The following is a 13,279-nucleotide window of genomic DNA, read 5'->3' as shown; positions in this document are numbered from 1 at the left end:
AAACATTTTTCTGAATAGACATACTGATATGGTTTGGCTCTCTGTCCCCATCCAAATCTCATCTCGAATTGTAATCCCCACACGTCCGAGGAGGGACCTGGTGGGGGGTGGTCGGATCACAGGGACAGTTTCCCCGATGCTGTGCTGGTGCTGGTGAGTGAGTTCTCGTGAGATCTGATGGTTTTTTTGTAAGAGGAAGTTTCGCCTGTTTTCTTTTTCCTGCTGCCTTGTGAAGAAGATACTTGCTTCTCCTTTGCCTTCCGCCATGATTGTAAGTTTCCTGAGCCCTCCCCAGCCACGTGGAACTGTGTCAATTAAACCTGTTTCCTGAGAGGTGCTCCAGCCTCCGTGCGGTCAGCAGTCAGCACCGTAGTGTCCGTCCTCCTGCATGCCCTGCAGGTAGCGCCGCCGCCTGCGGCCCAGAGTGCACTCGCGCCTGCGGCATCTCCCGGAAAAATTTCGCGCCACGCAGAGATGACAGCCAAGGAGATGAAGGCGACCGAGAGTGCGGCGCAGCCAGCGCCGCTGCCCAAGAAGGAAGTGGATGTCAGTCCCAAACAGGATGAAGGAGTGCTGAAGGTCATCAAGAGAGAGGGCACAGGTACAGAGATGCCCATGACTGGGGACCTAGTCTTTGTCCACTACACTGGCTGGCTGTTAGAGGGCACAAAGTTTGACTCCAGTGTGGATCGCAAGGACAAATTCTCCTTTGACCTGGGAAAAGGGGAGGTCATCAAGGCTTGGGACATTACCGTAGCAACCATGAAGGTGGGGGAGGTGGGCCACATCACCTGCAAACCAGAATATGCCTAGAGTTCAGCAGACAGTCCTCCAACGATCCCCCCATAACGCCACGCTTGTGTTTGGGGTGGAATTGTTTAAGGAAGAAGATGTGACGGAAGAGGAAGATGGGGGAATCATCCGCAGAATAGGGACTCGCGGTGAAGGCTATGTCAAGCCCGATGAGGGCGCTATGGTGGAGGTTGCGCTGGAAGGGTGCTGCAAGGACCAGCTCTTTGACCAACGGGCGCTCCGCTTTGAGGTTAGCGACGGGGAGAACCTGGATCTGCCTTATGATCTGGAGAGGGCCATTCAGCACTTGGAGAAAGGAGAACATTCCACTGTGTACCTCAAGCCCAGCTATGCTTTTGGCAGTGTTGGGAAGGAAAAGTTCCAAATCCCACCAAATGCCGAGCTGAAATATGAATTACATCTCAAGAGTTTTGAAAAGGCCAAGGAATCTTGGGAGATGATTTCAGAAGAGAAGCCGGAACAGAACACCATAGTGAAAGAGCAGGGCAGTGTGTACTTCAAGGAAGGCAAATACAAGCAAGCTTTACTACAGTGTAAGAAGATTGTGTCCTGGCTGGAATATGAGTCTAGTTTTTCCAATGAGGAAGCACAGAAGGCACAGGCCCTTCCACTGCCCTCTCACCTCGACCTGGCCATATGTCAGCTGAAACTACAGGCCTTCTCTGCTGCCATTGAAAGCTGTAACAAGGCCCTAGAACTGGACAGCAACAACGAGAAGGGCCCCTTCCGCCGGGGAGAGGCCCATCTGGCGGTGAATGACTTTGAACTGGCATGGGCTGACTTCCAGAAGGTCCTGCAGCTCTACCTCAACAACAAAGCCGCCAGGGCCCAGCTGGCTGTGTGTCAGCAGCGGATCCACAGGCAGCTTGCCCGGAAGAAGTTCTATGCCAAAATGTTTGAGAGGCTGGCTGAGGAGGAGAACAAGGCCAAGGCAGAGGCTTGCTCAGGAGACCATCCCACTGACACAGAGAAGAAGGCGGAGTGGAAGAGCAACGTGGCAGGGAGCCAGTCTCAGGTGGAGACAGAAGCATAGAGCCTCTCACCAGCCCTACTCCTGAGGCTGCCTGCCCCCCAGCCTCCCCACTCCACCCTGTTAGTTTTGTAAAAACTGAAGAATTTTGAGTGAAAACAAAACAAAAAAACTCTTCTTTCATTTATAAATTACACAGTCTCAGGTATTTCTTTATAGTAGTGTGAAAATTGAATAAAACACATAATTTCACCTTGTAAGGTGAATCCTCCTTGGTTCTCATGTAACCAATGTTTTAACACTCTTCTTTAAAAGGGCTTTTCTTAATGTTGGAAAAATTTCCCAAAACAAAAAGTGCAATAGGGACATATTAAATTTAGCAACCAAAGTGAACAATGTCTATTTTGTTTCTTGTTTCCTCTAGTCACTGTGCTCCTTGGTCACTCCCACACCCTAAATTCTGAAACAAGTGGGCACTCAAATCAGTTAGACCACAGTGGCACTCAAATAAAAAGCCCTCCCAGCATCCCTCTTATTTCCCCTAGGAGTTGTTTTTATTTGCTTTGGGTTAGCTGCTATACTTATCTGCCACCCGCAGCTGTAGACATTTGGTTGAGTTGTTGGACTTGCTGGTGCTTTGCAGACCCAACCTGAGTGAAAGGCTGTTGGAGAATAAACTTGAAAAAATCAGGCAAACTGATGCTCTTAACAGTGGACAGCACCTGGTGTCCTAAAAAATTAACCCCACGACAATAGGATGGGGTTGTTTGTGCCCATTCATGGTGGTATGGGGACATTGTGATGCATGTTTATTGAGTAATGGCATGATAATAAGTGTAGTTCCAAACATAGAAAGTAAGAATATAGTATTCAGTGCTCTTCGTTCTCCAGAGGTATAGTATATAGAGAAGCAGAAGCTGTACCGTCACCTCATAAAATTTGTGTTTTTTATAACTACATGCTGTCAGATTAAGGGAACTTCTCTAAATGTGTGTGTGTGTGCGTGTGTGTATGTGTCCACTGTATCTTCAAGTGTGAAGACTCCTTTATGAGCATACCTCTATGAAGCTGTATTTCTATCCATTTATAATTCAAGAACTTTAAACTCAGTTAAAGAATGCTCATGTCCCAAGAAATAGCAGCAGCAGGCATCTCTACTCAAAGTGAGGCTTTGTGTAGTGACAGTGCTGACCTTTGGCTCCAACATTAGAGCATATTTTATGATGTATTTATTATTACTTTTTTTTGAGATGGAGTCTCTCTCTGTCACCCAGGCTGAAGTGCGGTGGTGCGATCTTGGTTCACTGCAACCTCCACTTCCTGGGCTCAAGCGATTCTCCTGCCTCAACCTCCCGAGTAGCTGGGATTACAGGTATGCACCACCACACCCAGCTAATTTTTGTATTTTTTAGTAGAAATGTGGTTTCATTATGTTGGCCATGCTGGTCTCGAACTCCTGACCTCGTGTGATCCGCCCACCTTGGCCTTAGAGCATATTTTAGATCAGCGGGGAATAATCTCCACCAAGAACAGTAATAGCTTGGGCAAGGACAAGCACCTTGACAGAGGTTGTAGAGCTCTTTGCAGCTTCCACTTGCACCTCTACTTTGTGCATTCTGTGGTCGTTAAAACAGAAGAAAGCAGCTAGCCACAGCTTCGTATCTTCAGGAAGATAAGCCCGTACATGCAAAGGGACCAGTCTTCATAAGCATTTACAGCACCAGTCCTGTCATTTGAGGAAAAGTTTTAAAAGGCCAATTCTCATTTTTGAGGAAACAAATAAGGCATTTTTTTTGCTCTTAAGGAAATCGGTATTATGGGCTGCACTGTAGAAATAACCAGGAAGCCAACTTTTATAATGTGACACAAGCAGATAAGCCAAGCTGTCTGCGTATGCTTGCTAAGGAGCACATGCATGGAGCTGTGGGTATATTGGGTATTAGGGCTTAGCATTTACTGAGAACACTGTGCTCAGTGCTACACAGGTTTACGTGGATCATCTCACAATGGCCACATAGTGAATATCCTCATTTTACATGCAGAAGAATTGGCTGAGGCACAATGAGGTTAAGCCACAGCCCCTGGCCCCCCTATCTGGTGAGAGACAGAGCTAACAGTCAGATGGATTTCATGGAGTCCATGAGCCCCTGCCCACTTTGCCCACTAACTTCAGAGTTAGTGTGTACCCAGGGTCATGAAAGGTCAAGCGGTGGGGAGAACTCTGAGTCAAACTATCTTAGCCTCCAGGGTGAGTTTCATGCTGTTTATTCCCTTTCACCATCAACAAGAGAAAAAACTCTAGACTGTATAAGTATAAGCTCACCCAGAGATGGAATAAGAGCTGTAAAATGTTTCCTTTTCCTATACTTCCCATTTCTATTTTCTCTTATTTCTCTTGCTGCTGGAATTTCTCTGGTCTCAGGCCCTGGTTACCTTATGCCTAAACCACCCATAAGCTTCCATGGTCATTCGTCACTTCTCAGTTACCCTTCTCTAACGGACCCTGTGTCCTCCGTCCTGACAATCGTCGCAAAGGAAAGGTCTGCTTCAGCTGCTCCTCTGTGAAAAGGATGGAATCTATAAAACCCAGACTTTCCATGATCAGATCCTTCTGAGCACCTTGTTGGAAATTAACTTCTGCCCTACTCTCTACCCTGGCAGCTCAACTTAGCTCAACCCTCATCCTTTCTTCCAACACTCAGCTATGTCCATTCACATTTTCCTTTTTTGTAAGACTTCCACCTCTTTGCTTAGGCAAGTACCATAACTTCTTGAGGCAGAGTTAAAACTCCAAAACCAGCCCATTCCATGTTGTCCTTGTGTTTCCCGATCCTTATGATGCTTTCTGTCTCATCTTCACTGGCTCTATTTCTACCTGTTATTGTCAGGTATTAATGTGCCATCTTCATGATTGGACTATAAATAGATAATTTATCTTGTTTATAAATTATGTAATATATATTTATTATTTATATATTATCTACATAGATAATACATCTATCTTTATCCCACCACCTAGAACAGAGCCTAATCAATATATTCAATAAATAAATATAGTAATATATTCTCTTCTTTCAACAATCTTCTTTATTTCTGATTCTCTGCTGTGTTTTCTTCTTGTTCTCTGTCTTTATCTTTCATTTACATTCTTTTTCCTTTTCCTTATTCTCATATGACTGATATTTTAAGAAACTTTAAGCCCATCTTCTTTCCTTTTGTTTTTTGAGACGGAGTCTTGCTCTATTGCCCAGCCTGGAGTGGAGTGGCACGATCTCAGCTCACTGCAAGCTCCACCTCCCGGGCTCATGCCATTCTCCTGCCTCAGCCTCCCGAGTAGCTGGGACTACAGGTGCCCGCCAGCACGCCCGGCTAATTTTTTTGTGTTTTTAGTAGAGACAGGGTTTCACCATGTTAGTCAGGATGGTCTCGATCTCCTGACCTCGTGATCTGCCTGCCTAGGCCTCCCAAAGTGCTGGGATTACAGGCTTGAGCCACTGCGCTCAGCCCCTTCTTATTTCTTAATTAATTTATTTATTGAGGAGCCATGTGGGGAGACCTAGTGTACAAGCTTCCTGCATTTAGAATCAGTTGGACTTAATTTCTCCCTAATGCTTGTTTTCTTATCTGTGATTTGGTGGTCATAATAATACTTATATAAGAGGGTATGATTATTCCGAGGACTTATGGAAGTAAAGTGCTTAAAATGCTTATCACAGAGCCTGACACATAGTAGCCTCTAAAAATTTGTTACCAGGCACTGCGTTGGTAACATAAAAAAAATTCTCCTGTTTTCAAGTATACTACTGTTTCACAAGGGAGAGAAAAAAACATAAAAATAAAATTAAAAGTTAATTTTAATGAACTTTTATTAAAAGTTTCTTCTAAAGATATAGTAGGTAAATTTTTATCTGAAGAATTAAAAATGAGCAGGATACTATGATTCATTTTAAATTAATTTTTGTGCATGGTGAAGTGCAGGTCAAGATACATGTTTTTCCCCACTGTATTAGTCAGGGTTCTCCAGGAAAAGAGAACCAGCAGAACAGCAGAATGTCTATCTGTCCGTCTGTCTATCTATCTACCTATCTATATCAAGAGATTTATTTTTTAAAATTGGCTTACACAATTGTAAGGGCTTGGTTAATCCAAAATCTACAGGTTAGGCCAGCAGGCTGGAGACCCAGGGAAGAGTTGCAGTTTGACTCCAAAGGCAGTCTACTAGCAGAATTCCTCCTTGCTCAGGAAGTGTCAGTCTTTGCTCTATTATTATTATTATTATTTTTTGAGACAGAGTCTTGCTCTGTCGCCCAGGCTGGAGTGCAGTGGCATCTCAGCTCACTGCAAGCTCCACCTCCCAGGTTCACACCATTCTTCTGCCTCAGCCTCCTGAGTAGCTGGGACTACAGGCGCCTGCCACCACGCCCGGCTAATTTTTTGTATTTTTAGTAGAGACGGGGTTTCACCGTGTTAGCCAGGACGGTCTCTATCTCCTGACCTCGTGATCTGCCCGCCTCAGCCTCCCAAAGTGCTGGGATTACAGGCGTGAGCCACCGTGCCCGGCCAGTCTTTGCTCTATTAAGTCTTTCAACTGATTGGAGAAGGCCCATCCACACTATGGAGGGTAATGTGCATACCCTAAGTCCACTGATTTATGTATTATTCTTATCCAAATGAAAAAATCTTGACAGAAACATTCAGAATAATGTTTGACCAAATATCTGGGCACTGTGGCCCAGCCAAGTTTAAAGACAAAATTACCCACCACACCTACAGATATCTAACTGACCTAGTAAATTTTATTGAAAAGACTATCCTTTTGTCCGTTGAATGGAAGTGGCATCTTCATGAATATGTATCTAAACTATCTATTCTGCCTTATTATAGTGTTTATAGTAAAATAATTCTCATATGTAATACATATGAGAATATGTAAATAAATTATGTAATACATAAATATAAATATCTTTTATAGTAAGCTAAGTCAAAATTTAATTTTTAGCAACATTTATTCAGGATGGATCATAGGCCACAATGTGGAAGCTTAGACAGCAAAAGCAATACAAATTCTATAACAAAACAGTACAAAATATCTTTCATGACCTTGAGATAGGCAAAGATTTCTTAAACAGGACCAAAAAGACACCAAATATTTTTAAAGTTTATTAAATTGAACTTCTATAAATTAATGACTTCTATTCATCAAATAATATAATTAAGATAGTTAATCTTGATGTCATCCCATTTGTTTATTTTTGCTTTTGTTCCCTATGCTTTCAGGGTTATATCCAAAAAATTGCTCATCAAACCAATATCTTGGAGCATTTTCTCTGTTTTCATGTAATAGTTTTACAGTTTCAAGTCTTATATTTAAGTCTTTCATCAATTTAGAGTTAATTTTTGTATATGGTATGATATAAGGATCTCATTTCATTCTTCTACATGCGGATACTCAGTTTTTCCCACAGCATTTATTGAGAAGCCTGTGCTTTCCCCACTGTGTGTTCTAGGAACCTTTGTCAAAAATCAAATGGCTAGGTTTATTTCTGGGCTTTCTATCCCGTTCCATTGGTCAATGTGTCTGTTTTTATAGGAGTACCTATGTGGTTTTAATTAATATCACTTTATAACATGTTCTGAAATCAGGGAGTATAATGCCTCCAGCTTTGTTCTTTTTGCTAAATATTGTTTTGGCTGTTCAGCATCATTTGTGTCCTCAAGTCAATACTCTAAGTTCCTACTCAAGAAATAAGAAAGAAGAACAAAGTAAATTCAAAACAAGGAAAATGAGGGAAATAAAAATAAGAGCACAGCTAATATCCAAAAATCAATCACTTTCCTATACATCCGCAATAAACAAGTGGAATTTGAAATTAAAAACAGAATATCATTTACATTAGCACCCCTAGAAATTAAAAACGTAGGTATACATCTACCAAATTTGTATAAGATCCATATGAGGAAAGCTATAAGGCTGATGAAAGAAATCAAAGAACTAAATACATGGAGAGCTATTCCATATACATGGATAGAGAGACTCAATGTTGTCAAGATGTCTTCCTAACTTGATTTGTGGATCCAGTGCAATGCCATTCATTACAACAGCAAATTATTTTGTGCAATCTAAAATGTACACAGAGAGACAAAATATCCAGATAGCAGAGCGTAGAATAATGTTTGCCAGGGGTTGGGGGTAGGGGAAATTGGGAGACGCTGAGTAAAGAGTCCTATTTCAGTTATGCAAGAGAAATAAGTCCTGGAGATCTAATGTACAGCATGGTGACTCTTGTTAATAATACTGTATTGTATACTTGGAATTTGCTAAGAGAATAGATCTTAAGAGTTCTCATACAATAAAAAAGGAAGGTAAATATGTGAGGTGATGGATATGCTAATTAGCTTGATTATGGTAGTCATCTCACTATGTACATGTTTATAAAAATACCACATTGATGCAAGCTTTTGGGCTGGGGATCAGAGTTCTGGTGCAATTCTAGACTCTTCTCAAGAAGAATCTGAATACACTCTTGTGGGGATGGTACAACCAGCCTAGTTCCTGTGACAATGTTCTTTCCCCTGTAGCCAGATGTGGGTTGGGTAGTGAGAGGCTAGTCAAGGTTAGTCAGCTCCAGAAAGTCTGTCTGTCTCCACAAAGGGGAGTGACAAAGAGCGGGAGCCTGAACTCAAGTGAAGAGCAATCATGAGGGCGACCTCATAAGGAGGACTTCTCAAACACAGGGCCATCTAAGTTTCACAATGACCGTAAAAGAAAGCCATTGTCATCTCCATTTTCTGATGAAGTAGTCTGAGAAATAATGAGACTTTCCTGAAGAAAACCAGTAAACAGCAAAGTCAGCATTTATTCTTTTCACTCCACAGACATTTTTATATAGGTATTGTTCAAAGGACTAAATGTGTGTCAGTCTTCATTAGTCATGGATTTTTATTTTAAAAAGTGTGGTCAAAAATAATTTATTAAGTGGGTGATATTTAAATAAACCCTTGCATGAAGTGAAGAAGCGAGCTCTGTAGATATTTGTGGAAAGAATGTTTCAGGTGGACGGAACAATTAAAAGGACTAAGGCTGGAGAGTGCCTGGCCAGTTCAGGGAACATCAAAGATACAAGGGGTGAGGGTGAAAGGGAACAGGTAGAAAGGGAGATGGAAGAAAGTTTTTTGTCTTTACCTAACAGTCATGGGATGAGCAACTCAGCTTTGCATGATTATCCGAGTACAGGTTTCTTTCAACTTTTTGCTATTCCATGCCCTAGGGTATGGTCCATATCTGCCTAATCACAGCTGGGTCATGTGCTTGTGACAGAAGGGGAAAGAGGGCACATTCTAGGGCAAGTAGCTTATTTTGTAATTTGAAGATGTCCTATACGGTCGATTGTTTCCAAAGACGACTGCAACACTCCATTCTATCTTACATGCCCTTTTGCAATATGACTTTTCCACTTTTCCATCAAGACATAGACTCTACCTTACCTCCCCTTAAATCTGGACTAATCTTATGAGTTGCTTTGACCAATATCTGTGGTAGAAATGACAATGTGCAACTCCAAAGACAAAACTTCAAGAATCCCCACACCTTCCATTTTTTGTGTCTTGGAATGCAGCTGCCATGCTGATAGAAAGCTAAGCTAGACTGACGGAGGAGAACAGAGCCTCAGAGTCAGCCAATAGTCAGCACAACTACCAGCCATATGATTTAAACCATAATGGAAGTTCTAGCCCTGGCTGAGCTCCATAGGAGTGAAACTGCAAGTGTGAGCTCATAAGAGACCACCAAATGAGCCTGACTCTTAAATATTTGGTGTAAGCAAGTGTGAGAATGGAGTTTCCACCAGATGAGATTAGGAAGTTTACAGGTAAACAAAGTTTTGAATGCAAAGATCAGGAGTTCAGGTTTGAACATTGATAAGTTTGAGATATCTCTAACACATCTAAAAAGAGTCAAATAAGCCTTTTGGAATTTTAGTTTGCAGTTTGGGAGAGAGGTGTGGGCTAGAGAGCCATATTTGGAAGTCAGTGGCATATGGATGGAACTAATGTCAAAAGACTGACTGAAACAAGAAAAAAATTAACAAGGAAGAGTCGTAATCAATTATATCAGATGCTGCAGATAGTGTGAGTAATGTGAGAATTGAGAGTTGACCACTGATTTTAGCAATGTGAGGTTTGTTGGACACTTTGACAAGAGCAGTGTAGGGGGAGTGCTGAAAAATCTGATTGGACTGTGTTTACAAGAATAACAGAGAAAAATATTTTAAAAGAGTGTGGATAACTCCTTCAAGGAATTGTGTTGCAAAAGAGAATAGAAATGGGACAGGAGCTGGCAGAGAAAGTAAAGCCAAGAAAAGTTTCTTTTTGTTTGTGTTCTATTGTTGTCGTGCCCTTAAGGATAGGGAATATAGCATGACTGGATGCTAATAGAATCTTCCAAGGAAAAATCCAAAGGCCAGAGGTGAGCTAATCTTGTGACTTCTATTTTTGAATAGGTGAAGTATGAGCTTTGTATATGAGTAAGGGTAGTTAGTCTAAGTTAAAAGGTGAGAAGGCAGACTCTGTGGGTGTAGGTACTGGTGGGTAAGTGTCTTTGTTCATTTTGTGCTGCTGTGACAGATGACCACAGATTGGGTGATTAATTTTTTCACAGGTATAAAAACTGTGAAGCCCGAAATCAAGATGCCAGAATTTGATGTCTGGTGAGGCCCTTCTTGCCGCCTGTGCACATGACAGAAGGCAGAAGGGCAAGAGAGCCAAATGCTGCATTTAGCCTCTTTTTTAAGGGCTTTGCTGCAGTTTGAATGTGTCCTCCCAAAAATCATGTGTTAGAAACTTAATTATCATTAAAATAGTATTAAGAGGTGATTACACTATGAGGGCTCTGCCTTCATAAATGGATTAATGCTGCTATTGTGGGAGTGGGCTCCCTATAAAAGGACCTATTTGGCCTGCTTTTTTCTCTCTCACCCCTTTTTTATGCCCTTCAAGATGAAAGGACACACATGAAGGCCCTAGGCAGGAGTCAGGCCCTTGATCTTGGAATTTCCAGCTCCAGAATAGTGAGCCAATAAATTTCTGTTTATTATAAATTACCCAGTCTGTGGTATTCTGTGTAACAGCATAAAATGGACTAAGACAATCCTTAATCCTATTCATGGAGGAGGAATCCTCATGGCCTAATTCCTCTTAAAGGCCTCACCTCTCAATATGATCACATTCTTCATTACGTTTCAACATATTAATTTTGGCAGAAATACATTCAAATCATAGCATTCTTCTCTGGCCACTCAAAATTCATATCCTTCTCATGTGCAAAATACATTATTAATTCCATCCCAATAGCCCCAAAAGTTTTCATTCATTCCAACAACAACTCAAAAGTCTAAAGTCCAGAGGTTTATGTAAATCAGGTATGAGTGAGACTCAAGGAACAATTCATCCCGAAGCAAATTTCCCTCCAGCAATGAGGCCGCAAAGTCGAATAAGTCATTTGCTTCCAAAACACAATGGTGGTATAGGTGTGGGATAGACATTCCCATCCTGAAAGGCAGAAATTGGCTAAAAGAAAGGGGTAACAAGTTCTGAGTAAATCCAAAACCCAAAAGGGCAAACAACATTAGATCTTAAGGCTTGAGAATAATTTTATTTGACTCATGTTTTACCTTCAAGGCAGACTGGGGCAGGGGTTGGATCCCCAAGGCTCCAAAGGCCACAACCCCATAGCTTTGCTGGGCACAGCCCACACCACAGCCCTCATGGGTTGGAGTCTCCTGCCTGCAGCTCTTTCACGCTGGCATTGCATGCTGGTGACTCTAAAATGTGGAGGTCTCCAGCATGGCCCTACCCCCATGGTTCCACTAGATTTTGTGTTAGTGAGTACTCTCTGAGGTGGCCCCACTCACACAGCTCCACTGTGCATTCCTCTGGTGGAGACGCTCTGAGGCATTCTCTGAAACCTAGGGGAGGAAGCTCGGCCTTCAAAGCTCCTGAACTCTGTGCACTTGCAGAGTTCGCACTACATGGATGCTGCCAGGTGCTATGGCCTATACCTCCTGAAGCAGTGACTTGAGCCACACCTGGGCCTGCTTGAGCCATAGCCGGGGCAGCCAAGGAGCACTGTGCCAGAATGCAGGGAGCAGAGATTTGAGGCGGCCCTGGATGGTAAGCCTCAAGTTCCCATGGGCACCCTGGGCCCCTCCCTCAAACCTGTTCTGCCCCCAAGGCCCTAGCACTCTGCCTGTGAAGAATGTGGCAGCCTCAAAGATCTCTGAAATGTCTTTGTGGTCATTTTCCCATTATCTTGATAAATTGTTCCTGGCTTCCTGCTATTCACACTAATCTGCTTATCAGACTGTCAATTGGGCACACCCTTGGTTTTCTCTACTAAACATGCTTTTTTATTATTTACATGGCCAGGCTGAGAATTTTTCAAATCCTTACATTCTTCACATGTGAGAGCTTCCCTTTTAATTATAAATTCCATCTTTAAGTCATTTCTCTCTTTTTGCATTTTGCTATGAGCAGTTAAGAGAAGCCGTGCAATTCCTTCAACATTTTGCTGCTTAGAGATTTCTTTCATCAAGTATCCTAGTTCATCACTCTTAAGTTCTACCTCCCACGAAATACTGAGGCAGGAACATAATTCAGCCAACTTCTTGGCTACTTTGTAACCGTGATGGCCTTTCTTCCAGTTTCCAGTAAGGTGTTTCTGATTTCTCTTTAAGATACCATAATAAAGGCCCTCACTGTCCATATTTCTACCAGTATTCTGGTCACAACCATTGAGATAATATAAGAACTTGTCTAAGATAAACTAAGAAGGTTCAGGCTTTCCCTACAGCTCTCCTTTTGTTCTGAGCCCTCACCGGAATCACCCTTAATGTGCCATGTTGGGCCATACAGGCTTTTTCAGCATTCCCTTTAAAACGGTTCCAGCCTCTACCCATTACTCAGTTCCAAAGCTGCTTCTACATTTTCAGGTATTTGTTGTAGCAACACTCCATTCTCCTGGTATCAATTTTGGTCTCAGTCTATTCGTGCTATTATAACAGAATACCACAGCCTGAGTAATGTGTAAAAAAAGAAATTGGCTGGGTGCAGTGACTCATGCCTGTAATCCCAGCACATTGGGAGGCCAAGGCCGTGGATCACTTGAGGTCAGGAGTTTGAGACCAGCCTAACCAACATGGTGAAACCCTGTCTCTACTAAAAATACAAAATTATCCAGGCGTGGTGGTGCACACCTGTAATGCCCACTACTTGGGAGGCTGAAGCAGGAGAATCCCTTGAACTTGGGAGGTGGAGGTTACAGTGAGCTGAGATTGTGTTATTGCATTCCAGCCTGGGCAACAAGAGTGAAACTCTGTCTCAAAAAAAAAAAAAAAAAAAAAGAAAAGAAAAGAAAAGAAAAGAAATTTATTTTCTCACAGTTCTAGAGGCTGACAAATTCAGGATCAAGGAGACAGTGAGGTCCTTTTTGCATCTGGTGTG

The 13,279-nt window shown here is 42.3% G+C and overlaps 1 pseudogene; it reads left to right on the top strand.

Annotated features, from left to right (window-relative positions):
* Window positions 1–474: 474 nt before the first annotated feature.
* On the top strand, window positions 475–1,850 carry LOC134756705 (peptidyl-prolyl cis-trans isomerase FKBP4-like; annotated as a pseudogene).
* The last annotated feature ends 11,429 nt before the right edge of the window (window positions 1,851–13,279 follow it).

Source organism: Gorilla gorilla, chromosome 12 (genome assembly GCF_029281585.2).
Source record: "Gorilla gorilla gorilla isolate KB3781 chromosome 12, NHGRI_mGorGor1-v2.1_pri, whole genome shotgun sequence".
NCBI classification, from domain to species: Eukaryota; Metazoa; Chordata; class Mammalia; order Primates; family Hominidae; genus Gorilla; species Gorilla gorilla.
Note: the sequence above shows the minus strand (reverse complement) of the source record. Positions and strands in the feature narration are given on the sequence as shown.